The sequence below is a fragment of the Pyxicephalus adspersus genome, chromosome 3, assembly GCF_032062135.1.
Source record: "Pyxicephalus adspersus chromosome 3, UCB_Pads_2.0, whole genome shotgun sequence".
Classification (NCBI taxonomy): domain Eukaryota; kingdom Metazoa; phylum Chordata; class Amphibia; order Anura; family Pyxicephalidae; genus Pyxicephalus; species Pyxicephalus adspersus.
The window spans coordinates 43425299-43439987 of NC_092860.1; the positions used below are offsets into that span (position 1 = coordinate 43425299).

The window sequence follows — 14689 nt, forward strand, 5'->3', positions numbered from 1 at the left end:
GAGTATTTTATTGCAGAAGGGACATCACCTGTCACTTTTGAAATAAAGGGCCTGCCCGGTCACAGTTTTTTAATTTTAGGGTTTAGTTTCACTTTAAGTGGAGTTTACACCTACTTTCTACTTTCAAGTCCAAGGTTTCATATTTAAAGCCTGTGTTAGCTGTTTTCTTTACATAAAATCTTTTTTAATAACACCCACATTGATTGCATTACAATTAGTACAATTAATACAATTAGAAAATGTTGCCTGAATGTCAAAACTGCAACCTCTTAACCTGGGTATAAATATATACTTACCTCCCTGGCGGTCTGATTATATCAGTAATTTTGAATGTCAATGCAGTGCATTCTGTTTAAATTTCCCGCCCGGTCACGCCCCCAGCGCACCGCCCCTGCACCCCCACACATTCCATTGATCACGCAGGGGACATAGATGCCCGGACATCACTAGAGGATGCCACAGGCTTGTCGGAACCAGTTAAGTCCTTTAAAATGCCACCCCGATTGTGGCTTGGGGTTACTGCTTTTTGTACTGAAAATAACCCCCAGCCACATTTGGGAAAACTGCCAGGGAGGTTAAGTGAAGGTTCTGTGTGCTTTGAAAAATCATGACCAGATGATTTTATCAGTATGTAGAATTGTATATGGCATACTTGTTCATAAACATGCTGCCATTGACAGGTAAAAGATGTAGGGTTTATTTTTTAATAAAATAAATGTGTGAGGTTGGCACTATTTCTTTACAATCAGACCCTTCATAGGCTCCGGACCTTCTTCAGAAATGGGGCCATTGGGTATGTGTACCTGTTTTCCTATCATAAAAGGTGCTCTGGAAACTAGATTGCCAAAGAGGGAAGCGGGCAAAAAGTGTGTAGCCCCTTTCTCTTTTTGCAAACATCTGCAATGGTAGCAAAAACCAGTTAGGGGAGGGGGTCACATCCCCACAGTACATCCTCAGTGTTGTGGGGGTCTGCCATATAAACTCCCACCATTGTTCAGTCAATCTGTGAACTGGACAATGACAGCTGTCGTCGTCTTGTCATTACTATACCTACCAATGACATATATAGTATTGTTGAATGGGAACGCTGACTGGTGTCCCTAGTTGCCTGTATGCTGGATTAGCTGACTACTGAACACAATGACAGAAGCCTGGCCAGTCAATGACAGGTATAGCAAATATCAGATTGACACTTGTAAAATCCCATTCTGATACAAGCCTGGAAAAGAAGGAATCTGGGTCAGAATTGATAAAACAATAAATGCTTTGAGGCATTCTTATCTCTCATTTTTCAGTCTTGCATGCTCATTTATCACTGACTGCTGAATCTTACTGCTCAGTATTTATTTTGATAAAAACCAAAAACTCTTAATATGTATTAGAAGGCACATATATTGGATGCGTGTACTTCATTTTTCTTTACTTTACATGTAAATATAATAAGTATATAAGTGATGTGGTTACGCACAGAGATAAACACAGGGTAACATAAAACCAATAACAAATGGAAAATCAAGTAGTGTAGTGTTCAGTTAATTCCTGTTCTCACAAGCAAATCTCACAGGACCTTTGAAACACACGTTAGATGATGCAAGTGTTGTCATGGTGAAAATTATGTCTGTTGAACGTACTACTGGACTAATTTCAGCACCTAACAGGTCTGTTCAAGGGTCTGCTCCAATGTAGGTTGATTTGATTTATCATATGAGGTAGCAATTACTTTTTCTCTTTCAGCTACTCTAATTAGCACATGAGTCGAAGACAGGTTTGTCTTTGATATACCTATTTTATGCTGTTAGCTGTCTTCCCTGTGGGATGTATGAATGAAATGTTTGCACTGGGGAAAACTGAGATTTGTTGACTCAGGCTTTTTTAGATCTTCCATGGATGTCTGCTCAGTTTCATTTGGAAATTCAATTTGTGCTTGCACAAGTGCCAGAGGTACGAGTAAACGACCAATATGCTGAATGAATGCAATGTTTCAAGTTCAAGAGCAGCTAAATGTAGTTATTGCTTTTGTCTGTCTCTCCACGTCTTACAACTTTCTTAAAGTACATATTGTATTTTGCATAATAATGGCCACAAATCCTCTTTACTAAAACCATCCACAGCTATGACATATTGGAGGAAGTAAAGGTAGGTGTCACAGATCAGCAGCAAAACTATTCATGGTTCTCCTACCTGTCTCCAGCCCGCAGTTCTCTGAATTGTGAGGCATATTAGTCTTGGGATCTTACCCACCTGTTCATAAAGATCCTACTCGGCCAATCAATGCACAACCTGCCAATCAATGTTTCCGTTTAAAGCGCACCTATCACCAGAATTTTTACTTTACGTAAAAGGGTTGACAACTTTTTTAAGTAGGGTAAAAAATAGTTAAATTAAATAATTAAAATAAATAAATAAATACATTTTCTTACTTTTTGAAGTAAGTAAGAACTTTTTTAGCAAAGGGTGAAGCCCTTCCCCTTTTGGCTTAATTGACGCAGCGGCATAGACAGAATGGCTGGCATGGCATGGCTCTTGGAATACCCACGTCACCCTTCTCTGGAGGCTTCAGGCTGCTCCTTTTGCACATACTCAATCAGAGGTATGCGAAGAAGGGGCTTGTTTTCCTGTAGTGGAAAAATTGCCAAACTCAAGCATGTGCAGTGAGATCAGAACTCTTTTTTTCCCCACTTACAGCAGGCTAGTGTGAGATCAGGTAATGTAGCCAAAAGAAGGAAGAAGACGAAGGAAGATGGTGGTACCCAAAGCTTACTCCACGCCAGGTCGATGGTGGTTTCAAGGATGGCGCTGCACCCAAACAAGGACAACACTGGAGAAATTGGGGGCCCTGCAAAAGGAAAGGTGAGTTTGAGTTTTTTGTTTTTCGTTTAATTCTGCTTTAACTGTACTCAATAGTTCACCCTGTGCCTGTGCATTAGGTTTCCAAAGCACCAATTCGCATGTCCCAGTATTCCCTGTCTGCTGACCCTTCTGGTCCTGACCTCCCGTTGTTTCAGACCACTACTGTTCCCTTCCTGCCCTGACCCTTGGGCTTCATCTGGTTATGATCTGTCTGATGATTTGGCACTCTATTTCAGCTATCCTTCTGGACACCTTCCATCTGTATGGATGTGTCTGATGACTGGAGAAGATTGACTATCATGGGTGAACCTGGGTGTTACAGCAAACCTAGAATGGATTATAAAAATTATTTACTATCATTTAGCAAATGTTTTTATTTATTGACCAAAACTATTCCAGGTTAGCTGGATCACTCAGGTTCACCCATGGTAGTCTATCTTCTCCAGTCTTGGAGAGCTTTGATAAATCAGGCTCTGTGTCTCAGTTAACAACACCTCCAAGCGTACAGTTGGCACAGAGGGTGCACTCCTCGGTATAACTGTGATATTAGCTGTGACAGAAGCGACTAAATTTACAGTTAAACAGATTTGAAATGACTGGACAAAAGGGATAATGTTGAGTCTCTGTCCAATAAGGCGGCTGAATAGGTGACATGGAAAACTGAAATGTTGTTTTTTAAAGATATATTGTTGTAAAGGGTGTGGTAAAGCTCTCAAACCATTATGTTACTGTACAAATTAAAGTATAGTATAAAGTATATATGTCATATATACCTTAGGTTAGGGTAGGTGAAAGTGGCAGATAGTATGGAGTAATATTTATTTAATATATATAATGAATGACTGAAGTGTTTCTCTTCAAGGTGATTGGGTATTGGGGAGTTGACACAATAGAGCTGGTTCAGATGGTGGGCTTCCTGGGCATGTGTTTATTTCTTGGTTGTATCACTCCTATTATGCTAACTATTTAAGGTGTACCAATTGGGGGGCACCTACTGAACAAATACGTTTAAAACCCTGCTCACTCTAATGTGTTAAAGGTACATAAAAATGTTCTTGTTAAGAACATTTAAGTTAAAATACATTTTAGCTGAAGTTCAGTGGTAAGACATGTCAAACACAAATGTGTCATACTCAAACTATAAGGATGCAAACTTGACCTTACATTTATTATCTATAATCCTCTAGTACAGAGATGCCCAACACATGGCCCCTAGGCCTGATCCGGCCCTCCCCTCATTCCCTGTCTGCTCGTTGTCTTGCGGGGGATGGGGCACGCGCATCTCCTATGTTCCTTTTTGAGATTGTGCTAACAGGAGAGGGAGCTTCCTGAGCATGCTCAGTGTTATCTCCCTGACAGTGGGTGTGTACTATAGACCTGGCAATCAGCTGTGACTGCTCCCCGCCCACCTTGTACTGTGAGATATTCCCAACCCTCGTACAGCAGCAGAGCTGTGTCTGTGTCCATGCAGCTGTCATTATCCCCATGTATAAAAATCTTTATATCTCCAACACTGATTATCATACAAATGTGACATTTTCTGGGAACAAAGAGGACCCTGAGAGCTGTAACTAAAATTATTACAGCCCCTTAAACCTAACAAGTTGCCAGATAGGGGGTAACAAGTATAAAATTCTATTCCCTAATAACAGTCAGGGATATTTTTACATTAAGGGGGGTTGCCCACTTACCTGCGAACCCCAATTTCTCAGGAACAGAGGGATGTTGGCAACTAGAAATATGGGAGCCAGTAGGAAACTCCCCCTTCCCCATTAAAATGTTATACCCATTATATCATGCTACCCTGTCACACAAAGCTATTACTTTACTCTCTTTGTACCCCAATTTCTCTGTAAGAAAAGGCAAATGTAAGTGCAAGTGGAGCCCTCTTGTGGATCACTCCCCCTAAAATCTCCTCACTATGGCTCCCTCACAAGATATGAAAAACTATACCTGTCATACTGTGCTACCTTGTCACACATACCTGGCTACTTACCTTCTGTTAACCCCAATTTCTCTTTAACAGTAGAGAAAGGGAAATGTAGGATAAGTGGTAACTCATGTGGCTAACTCCCCCTAAAATCATACAGTGCTACCTTTTCACACACATCTGGCCAATTACCTTCTGTGAACCCTAATTTCTCAGGAACAGGGAGATGTAGGGATCTGAAGATGTAGCAGTAAGAATATGTCCCTCTTTGCTACCTGTCACATGAATTGCATTTCTCTGGAAGTATTCATTGCAGAGTTTTTGGGGTACAAAGAAGGTTATCGGCCCCCTTTAACTGACAAGACACATTGTATAGTGTAGTTTCTGCTCTTTGGTACAGAAGCGGTGAGCAGGGAGCAATATATGACCAGCCAGCACTGTATAATAGCTTTAGTTTTGTATCGTTAATAAAATGAGCATCAAATGTTGAGTGCAGAAACTCTTGATTTGTCATTTCTTTTATTCGCATGTACGTTATGGTAACTAGAAACATTTCAATTTCATTTCATTTCATTTTAAAATAAAACGATTCTAGTTTTAAACAAATTTAATGTTTGTTTGCATTGTGGCCCGCAAATTTTATCTCAATGTCAACAGCGGCCCCCAGATGAAAAAAGGTTGGCACTACTGTTCGAGTACATGCTGTCTTCAATGGCTGATCAATAGGGCTGGGTTTGTACTTGATTTTCCTCATTGTACTTATCTGATCATGTGGTAACTAAGAGGTTGCTTCTATACCAGCCAATTTAACATGGGTTGTCAGTTTGTAAGACTACTATTTTCAGCTGAATAAATTGCTTACCAAAATCCTTGTACAATAATAATTACATAGGGTCACATTTTGATAGATTATATAGGCTGCCACAGCACATCAACCAACCCCTAAGCAGAACAGATAGGACGGCTCTACAAGGAATCTTGCTATAAATACTGGTATGTAACTATTTTGGGCCAGTGATTATAAGGATTGCATAATTATTTTATAAACATATTACCACTAGGATTGTTGTATTCCCAAAAAATTTCCATCACAGCTCCATCTAATCTAAAAAAGGAAACACATTTGTTATAAAAAGAACAAATTCCTCTATGGACCATGACACGTGTGTTGAATACCAGTAAGCAGTTCAGCTGCTGATGGTAATGTACTTTCCATAAACAGCTGTAAAAAGCCGTATTTGTGACTTTTAGTAACCTAGCCCTGGTGGCACTGACAGAGTTTGTTTTATTGTGGGTTAAATTCATGGAGAACATAACAAGATTTTGAGACCAAATGCTAGCATTTACTTTATTGTAAAAATGCTTCCTTTCATTATAAGATGGCTAAAAACCATCTGTGGAAGCCTGTAGGATTGGTTTGGCCAGCTAGATGAGCATCTGTTAGCTTGGAAAATCATTTAGCATTGTAAGAATAGTGATCTTTTTTATTCTGTTTTTTATTCACAACCAACATTCCAACATGAATTGTTTTTAATAAAGCTTTCATGGGAAAAAAAGTTTTCTGTTTGAAGTAAACTGGTCACATAGTTCAAACATTCAATCTAAAATTTCATTTAGCCTAAAATTTCTGATCAAGTCTCACTTTGTTATGGAGCTGTAATTCCCTGACCTCTACCCCCTAACATGTGTCCTGTTCAAAAAAGTACCCTTGATGGTCAATGTAGTACTCTCACTAAAATGGAAGTTGGGTGGACTGATACAGGAATCGTATTGCAATATTCCTAGAAAAGCTCAGAGATTGTTAATTAAATATATTATTAGTACATTATTAGTTTATCTATTAGTAGTTAGTCACATTCAACTGGACTAACTGACTTGTTCTTCTAATGGTGTAAGCTTTCCATATTTCCAACAGGCACATTTTGGACAGAGAAGGCAATTGTTTTGCAGGAGACCTGAAAGACCATCCATCTGTGAACAGGTGTAGGCCTTCTAAGCCAGTGGTCGCCAACCTTTTCGGTTCCGCGGACCACTAAAATTACCTGCTCCGGACCACGCATTCGCGGGGATCCGGGTGTCACTCAAAGGGGGAAAAACGTCCCCCAGAGTGACGTCATTATGACATAACCCCGCCCGCTCTCTTATTGCAGATCTAAGCCTGCTATGGGAGAGTGGGCGGGTTGTGTCCAGGGACACAGCCCATCCACCTCCATGAGCCTAGGAACTGTACCAGGGACATGGTCCTTCTCCTGACCCCGCTCGGGGGTTCACCGACCAGAGCCGCGGACCCCCAAATATTTCTCGCAGGCCACTGGTTGGCGGCAGCTGTTCTAAGCCATCTATCTTACACCTATAATGCAGTTTTACCATCTTTAACCTGGCATTTTGAAAACAATTCACACCTTCAGCCATGTAATTTGAAGGTTTAACACCTATGCAGACTTCCTGACACCAAGGATGGTGTTATTGGTTATGTTATTGGGAAAAGAGTGATTTAACAAATTTCACACCTCCAGGTCTTAAACTATGAACATCTGCAGTGTTACATTCTATGGTGATTGGATTAAGGTGTTTGTGCTGCATGGATATAAATGTTGTTCTACACTGGTAGAACTAATAAATCTGGGAAAGCTGGAAAACAGTTTCAACATTACATGTGACTAATTACTATTAGATATACAATGACCTTGAATAATGAGGGTCTTCACATAAATATATATTATCAGTAACTATAATTACTAGGAAGTAGCTTAAGGTTTGGTGTAAATTCATTGAGCCCAGCTATTCATTCACGTGGAAAAACCATGGAGTATCATGCATTTGGTGAAAGCTGTGGAAAGATGCATTTGTTGTCTGATGAGGAAAGCCATGCCAGTACAAACAATACAAAATGGGCCAGCTTAATTGCAGTCCTTATCGGTGTCAATCATAGATTTGGAGTATCAAAGCTGATACTTTGTCTAGGCCCTGATTCTACTTTAAAGCTGAACTATTGCAGAAACCTTGCAACGGGCCTTTCCACTGCACTGCACAGACTGCTAACAGCTTTCAAACATGCTTTTAATTTAATTAGTAAATGTAGAGTCAAACAGAATTGTCTGTCATGGTCAATCAAGTTTAGCTTTCTGTATTTAGATGAGTAAAGAATTTTGTTGTAAGCTATGCATTACATATAACCATTGCACCTTTTAGAGCTCCAATAAATAGGACTCATTCCAAATCTATGCTTTTGATAAACACCTTTCTTTATTAAAGCCTAAAAAATGCTCACTGTTACCAATATTTAATTTAAAAGAATGGGGGAATCAAAATGATGAGATAAGAGCTTGAATTGTGGTTGTCCCTATGCCGATCACATATTTTGTCAGTTCATGTTTTGCTTGGGTGCACAGGAGTCAGTTATCTATGTGTCTAGGTTGGATAGTTCTGTTGTATGACACTGAAAGTGGTAGCTGTGAAATCACTACAAAGGAAACATTTCACGGGCTGTTAGACAGCAACAATTGTCGGAAACCCCTTTAATCTTTTGACTTACTATGAAAGGGAACCTTTTGATTTTTTTTTTATAAGCAAAAACTTACATGAGTCAGCAAGATCACCCTGTTTGCAGTTATACTGTATGTGAGAAAAATTGAAAGGTGTATAGAAAAGAAAGCATTATTGCTGTTTCATATCCAAACATGGCACTCTTAATTTTGATGAAGCCACGTATTAACAGTTGTAAGTGTTTTGCAAACATTGGTTACATAAATGCCAATAAAAATGTACTTTTCAGGCCAAAGTAACACATAGCTTTTGATTCTCCGATGTGGTTGTTCACCCTCTGATTTCCCATTGCTTGTTTGCCTGCTTTAGTCAAATGAAATATCAGTTCTTTTGAGTACTAAGTTTTATGTGATTTAAATTAAAAATAATTAGGGCCCTATTCTGTGGCTCGGGGAACATGAAGGTGCCTAGCTTTGTAAAGAAGTGACTTGTAGCTTTGTGAATAAGAGTCACTGGGATTGCCATCTAAAATGGCCTTTAGTCACCTATATGTTAGTCCCCCCCGTGCTCAATGCAAATAATCTTTTCTCATTATGTTTGGCATCATGCCACACTGTATACAGTTTTCTTTCCTACTGTATAAAGTTTCTTACCTACAGATCTTGGAAATAACAAGCAATCCCGTGTAGCTCTTGGCTGCTAGCACCTTGCCAGGGGTTACCAGGGGTTTTTCATTTAAAGTTACATACCCGAGGCCTTGGCTTCCAGCCCCGTTTCCTGGGTACACGATGCATTGCCTCATTGACTTACTGTATTATATTGGTCTAACTAGATAGGGTATTCTCAGCATGCTAGTCTATAAGGCACATAGGCACATCACTAGAAATCTAGAAAAATATTTACTTTGGCAGCCATAAAATCCAGGTTTGAGAAACAATGCACATATAATTAGGTAGGTAAGTAAATTCCCACATTGCAAATTTCATTTTGACACAATATATATTTTTTTGTAACCATGAACATGATTTCCTTTTGAAATGTTCAGATATGAGAAATATTGCATATAAAAAAAATCTAAATAGTGGCAAAAGTTCTTCAGTAAAACCTTTTAGTAGAAATGTTTCCAGAAAGGTGGCAAGGTTACATCTTGTTTCACACTATCTTATACTTTCATTTATTTCCTTCCCAGCAAGGTAGGATCTCCAGACTTGGAGAGTTAAATGGGTTTTTTTTATCTGTGCAAAATCAAAAGCAGCTTTCATCTATCTTGTATCTTCTACAAATGGCATCTAGAGGAGAAAGGAAAGACAAAGATGTGACTACATTGCATATTCACTTTATATGCTATGTTCTTTGTTCCTTGAGGTTTTATTGGAAGATTCAAAGGATACTGCAAGGAGTGTTAGCTATTCACTTGGCTTTTAATAAATAAAATGATTTTGTGGTACTTGCTAATGAATTCCCAGATTGTTTAGGTTTTGGAAAAGAATTAATTAGGAGATAATTAAATCTCAGTCAGTCATGAAATTTTGCCATTAAAATTATACTTTATAATTGAGTACAAGTTTAAAGCCCAATTCCAGGCATAATACTCCCATCTAAAGAAGCCTCATCCTGTGCATTTGTACAGCTTTTTTCCTATATATACATGGACGACCCCCAGAAGTCATGCAACATGCAGGGGCCTCTCCTTCAAGTGGTAGGCAGTCCTGGGTTATGCAGAAATCAGTGCTAATATGATGTCAGTGCCATATCCTGAAACTTTTCTTTTGTGCAGATATATAATGCCCTGCATACACAGCATGTCCTATAGCTTCCAATTGGAATGTGCAACATTCAACCCAGAACATTATTGGTATCTAGTGGCTGAATAAAATTAGTTTAGTCTTTTTTAAGACTAAAAAATCAGGGTAGGCCTTTATTATTAGGGTCATACTTTTGCTTCTTCATTGGAAAAATACATCCAAAAACTTGTTGTTCAGTGTAGGGAAAGCCTGTGGTCTAGCCTGTGTAATAATCATGGCTGGCCCCCATAATAACAGGGACCTATGCATGGGTAAAGAAAATAGGTGACTTAAATTACCACTATTTCTAGCAGTGCACACTCTCCTTTCCTTACTCCTTATTTTTATTATGCCACAGGAAATACCTACATTTCCAGATATAAATGACCAGTGACTCACATTCTCCTCTATTACGTGACAGCTCTGGCTCAGTACTGTGACATTGGATAGGAGATGGAGTACCCATGAAAGTTCTAACATGTCTTTGGAGGTTACACTAAACTTTCCCAGGTGTAGTTATAAGAGTAAAGAAAGGTAAGGATATGCTGCAGGGGAAGGGCAATTTAAGTGACCCTTTTGCTTGGCCTGCATTTTTTACTTGTTCATTTACAGAATAAAACACATATAGATTTGAAGACTCACCACCCCATCCCATGAATATATTTTTTAAAAGCAGATATTCTCTGGTTGTAGTATGTTTGTATGTTTTTTTAAACTCAGTACACTTTCTGCAGTTACAGAAAAAATTCTCATTGATCCTGATAAAATGTTTGTGTCCTATGGTGAAACTTTTTCAGCTTTTTCCAGTATGTAATGAAGCAAAGAAGAGACAAAAGCAGAGGATTTTTTGGCTCAAGTGTTTTTTTATGTGGATATACAAATTATATACAGAAAACAAAACATATATAAAATCTTTGTAGACAGGGACCATATGTGAGACAAGAACCATATGTGTTCCTCTCATTATTTTAGAGGGTAATAGGTACTGTGCTATACAGTTTACAACTGCCTAATTCAAAATAAAGTATAGAGATGGACTGGCAGAACTGGATCCCGAGTCACGACGCATTTCGCCAGGTTAGGCTTCCATATATATATATGTTCATCCATATATACAGTGCAGTGAGTGATTGTTGACACCCTAGGACAAAAAAATGTAGGAGAAAATTTAGAGAAACCTTGAAAAAATGTGTGCAGAAGTCACATCTGAAGACTGAAAAGCTGCAGCATTATTTAATTTTCTAGTTTGAGTTTACATTTGCCTTTAAGTGTGTGAAAAAATCAAACAAATCCTGTAGGGAGGTACAGGAATGAGTTAAACTCCTTTTCAGGTTATAACATTTATTGCTATCTGTGTCCCACTGGGAAGATTACCCTTTACTTTCTGCCCTTGAGACACAACAGTAAATGAGAGGTAATCTTTCCAGGTGAATAGAATTCCTATTTTAGATAGTTGACACTTTAACATGTATTCCCACTGGAGGATTTTCCCATACTTCCGATTTTTTGGGGGGATTTCTGTCTCTGTTACACATTCACCTGGACAACAAAAGAGGGTGATTCTTTCCAGTAGGGACACAAACAGCAATAAAATTTGACATAGTATCTAATTCTTCCATTCTACATATAGTTCAACATGTGCCGAGATAAGACATCAAATGCAGGTAGTGCATGGTTTTTGGTTAGTTTGCCAGCTCAGCCTTGAATAATTTAAAGAAGTAATAAAGCCTAAGTTTTGTAGCACTACAGCATAAATGTAGACCCTGGATATGTAAAGAGAAAATAAAACTGTACATACAAAAATAAATACTATACATTATCTAAAAACATTACCACACATAAATAAAATTATTTGCATCTATCAAAAAGCTTTTAAAAACATTATTTTATATTTATATATTATATATATACAACAAAATATATTTATACATATATGTATATATATATATATATATATATATATATATATATATATATATAAAATGTCATTGGAAGTAATAATAAAGGTGGACACATTTAGCCTCTAGAGATCCTCTTTATAACATAGCACTACTACGTAAGGTTGGTAATAAGCTTCTCCGTTTAAAACTATGTCATTCCATGGAGCCTGAGGATAGGAAATGAACTTAGCATGCAAATCACTGCAATGTCTTTAATTACACCACGCAGGGCTAGAAAATGTATAATATGAACGGAGAACACAATCAATACAGTCTATTCCACCTATGACAAAGAGGTCAAAGTCTGCTCATTGAATCCAAACCCAAATTTCGCTCTGGATTTTAATGCACTTTAAAGAAAAAAATGCGTTTTCTATTGGGCTGTCATGTGTAGAATCTACTTGTATTGTCACCCCCCAGGCATTGGTTTACTGGTATGAGGAAGCGATAACCGCACTACACCCTCATTGCCAATCTGAACAGAGCCTATTGGTTCTTTATTTTCACGCTTGAAACAACTGTAATTATGTTTGATAGTTTTTGGATATTTACAGGAGCTCTAGACTGGTTTCATAACTGGAGCCTGTAAGCACACAGCTTTTGGTGCCCAACAATTACTTAAATTGGGCTTATAATTAGAAAAAATATGTGTGTCCAATAATTGCACAGGGAAAAACATCCCCTTTGTCTCTGTCACCTATAAGCATGTGCCTACTTTGTTTTAAATATATTTTATATCAGCCAACTGTTCCTTTTCTAACTATTGTTGAGATAAGATATCATCCACAAATAATTTACGTTAACTGCACTGTTAAGCAGGAAGCAAAGCCTTCATATGTAATAATCCCTTGTATATACACAATTAGGTCGGAATTACATATCATTTGAAAAAGAAAACAATACCTATATGTATTTTAGCTGTATATTAAGTCTTTTTAACTAAAGTATTATGCTTAAATGAAATCTTTAACCTAACAAGTTATCCGGAATAATGTATTCTGCAAGAGAAGACATAATACCTCTTTGGCGGCCCATGTCTCCTACGTCCCCCCCAATCAAGCACTGCAGCCTTATCTGCAATATGTCATTGAACACTCCTGGGATTGTAGAATGACAGAGGCCCCCTCTATGTTCTGTGGTTCTGTCCTCCGAAGTTCAAAGCTCAAACATGGTCAATTAAATTGTTAAATGTATTTTAAATGCAGCTATTATTTATGTAATATATTGCCCTAATTCACTTTGATGTACAAGACTGCTACAGGAAAGGGCAGCATTAGGAACCAATCAGTCGTGCTGCATTAAAAAAATACTGACAGGAACATGCTGATAGGAGGACAGAGCAGTCTGCTGAGCTCATCACTGTTAAGTCACTGGCTGGGGGTCAAGGAAATTATCAGTATGCATTACATAATTAAAGCAGAAAAAAAGTCTGGTCACCTTGTACCCAAGTCAAGAGATCTACACAACAAAACAGCCAGCCTGTTTTGTTGTGTAGATCTCATGATTTGGGTACAATTGAGTTAAAGCAGAATTATACCTGGCTGACTCACCTGCCCACGTTCCAGCACCAGACGCCTTTATTATCCTTCTATTCTTCCTCTTTTGGACAGTCTTGATTGGATGAAGTGTGGGAGTTCATTCATCCCAGCACATGCAAGGGAAGCTGGGGCTTCCAGGTTTCACCAGCAACCAAAGCTGATACTGCACATGGTCAGCTCAGCTTTGATTTCAGATACCAGGCGCGATCAGGCAGGTAAGATGCATTTTTGCAAAAGAGACATTGCCTGTCCTGCAACATTGACCTGCCTAATCATACAAACTTAAAAGTGCAACTTTAGCTCCAATTTTAGAAGGAGACATCCAAATATCACCTGTACCTCCACCATATTATCAATCTTGAACACTCAAGACAGAATATTGTCTGTTACAAAAAATTTGGCCTCAGCATTTAAGTAACAAATTTTGTTTAAAACAGCAAACCACAAGTGCATGATATTCAAAACAATCACAGAATAAAGTATTAGAGTATTCAAATTAGTCATTGGGCAATGTCCCTAACATGAATACCATGACCTTCTGTACCAGCTATCTGCCGCGGATTTCTCTAGCTCAGTGGGTTCTTCCAAAGCTCCTAATACTGTCACAGATATTCCCAACGTGGTCTTAACTTCCCTGGATTCAACGATCACCCAAAAACAATTGTACCTGTTTTTTTTTTTTTTCAAGCTACGTCAAAAAAAGAAACAGACATTCACAATCCTACTATTTAGTACTGTCAGGGGCTTACCAGTGCTGTCACAAAGATGCATCATAAGAAAAAACAGCAAAGGAAGACCTATCCAGCTAGCCCCAGTTAATTCATCTTTTATAATATACTGTGTTTGCTTTACGGTATTCTTGATTGAGTCAACTGAAATACAAATAATTGGCAGCCAAAGTAGCCCCCATATCAGTGGCAGTGCTATGCTCTGGTGTGTGCCCCATCGTACAGACCATGTGTTCCCCCTCAGGAGAAACATTGGGGTACCATGGAAGGGGGGCTTTTTGGTGAGCACTTTGCTGGTGAAGGGGTTTGCTAGTGGACGGATTTGTTTTGTCGGAGGAGGGGAATTCTTGCTAGTAGGTTATTTTGCTGAGAGAAGATTTTTTTTTTCCTTTGCCAAAGCTGGGTTTTATGGGGGAGGGGGCTGAATGGTCAT

General features: G+C 38.5%; 1 protein-coding gene across 6 annotated transcripts in view; it reads left to right on the forward strand.

Annotated features, from left to right (window-relative positions):
• The window catches only part of SLC24A2 (solute carrier family 24 member 2), an 89567-nt gene that overhangs the window by 18985 nt on the left and 55893 nt on the right, over nt 1–14689 (forward strand). The gene's annotated exons all lie outside the window — the stretch shown is intronic.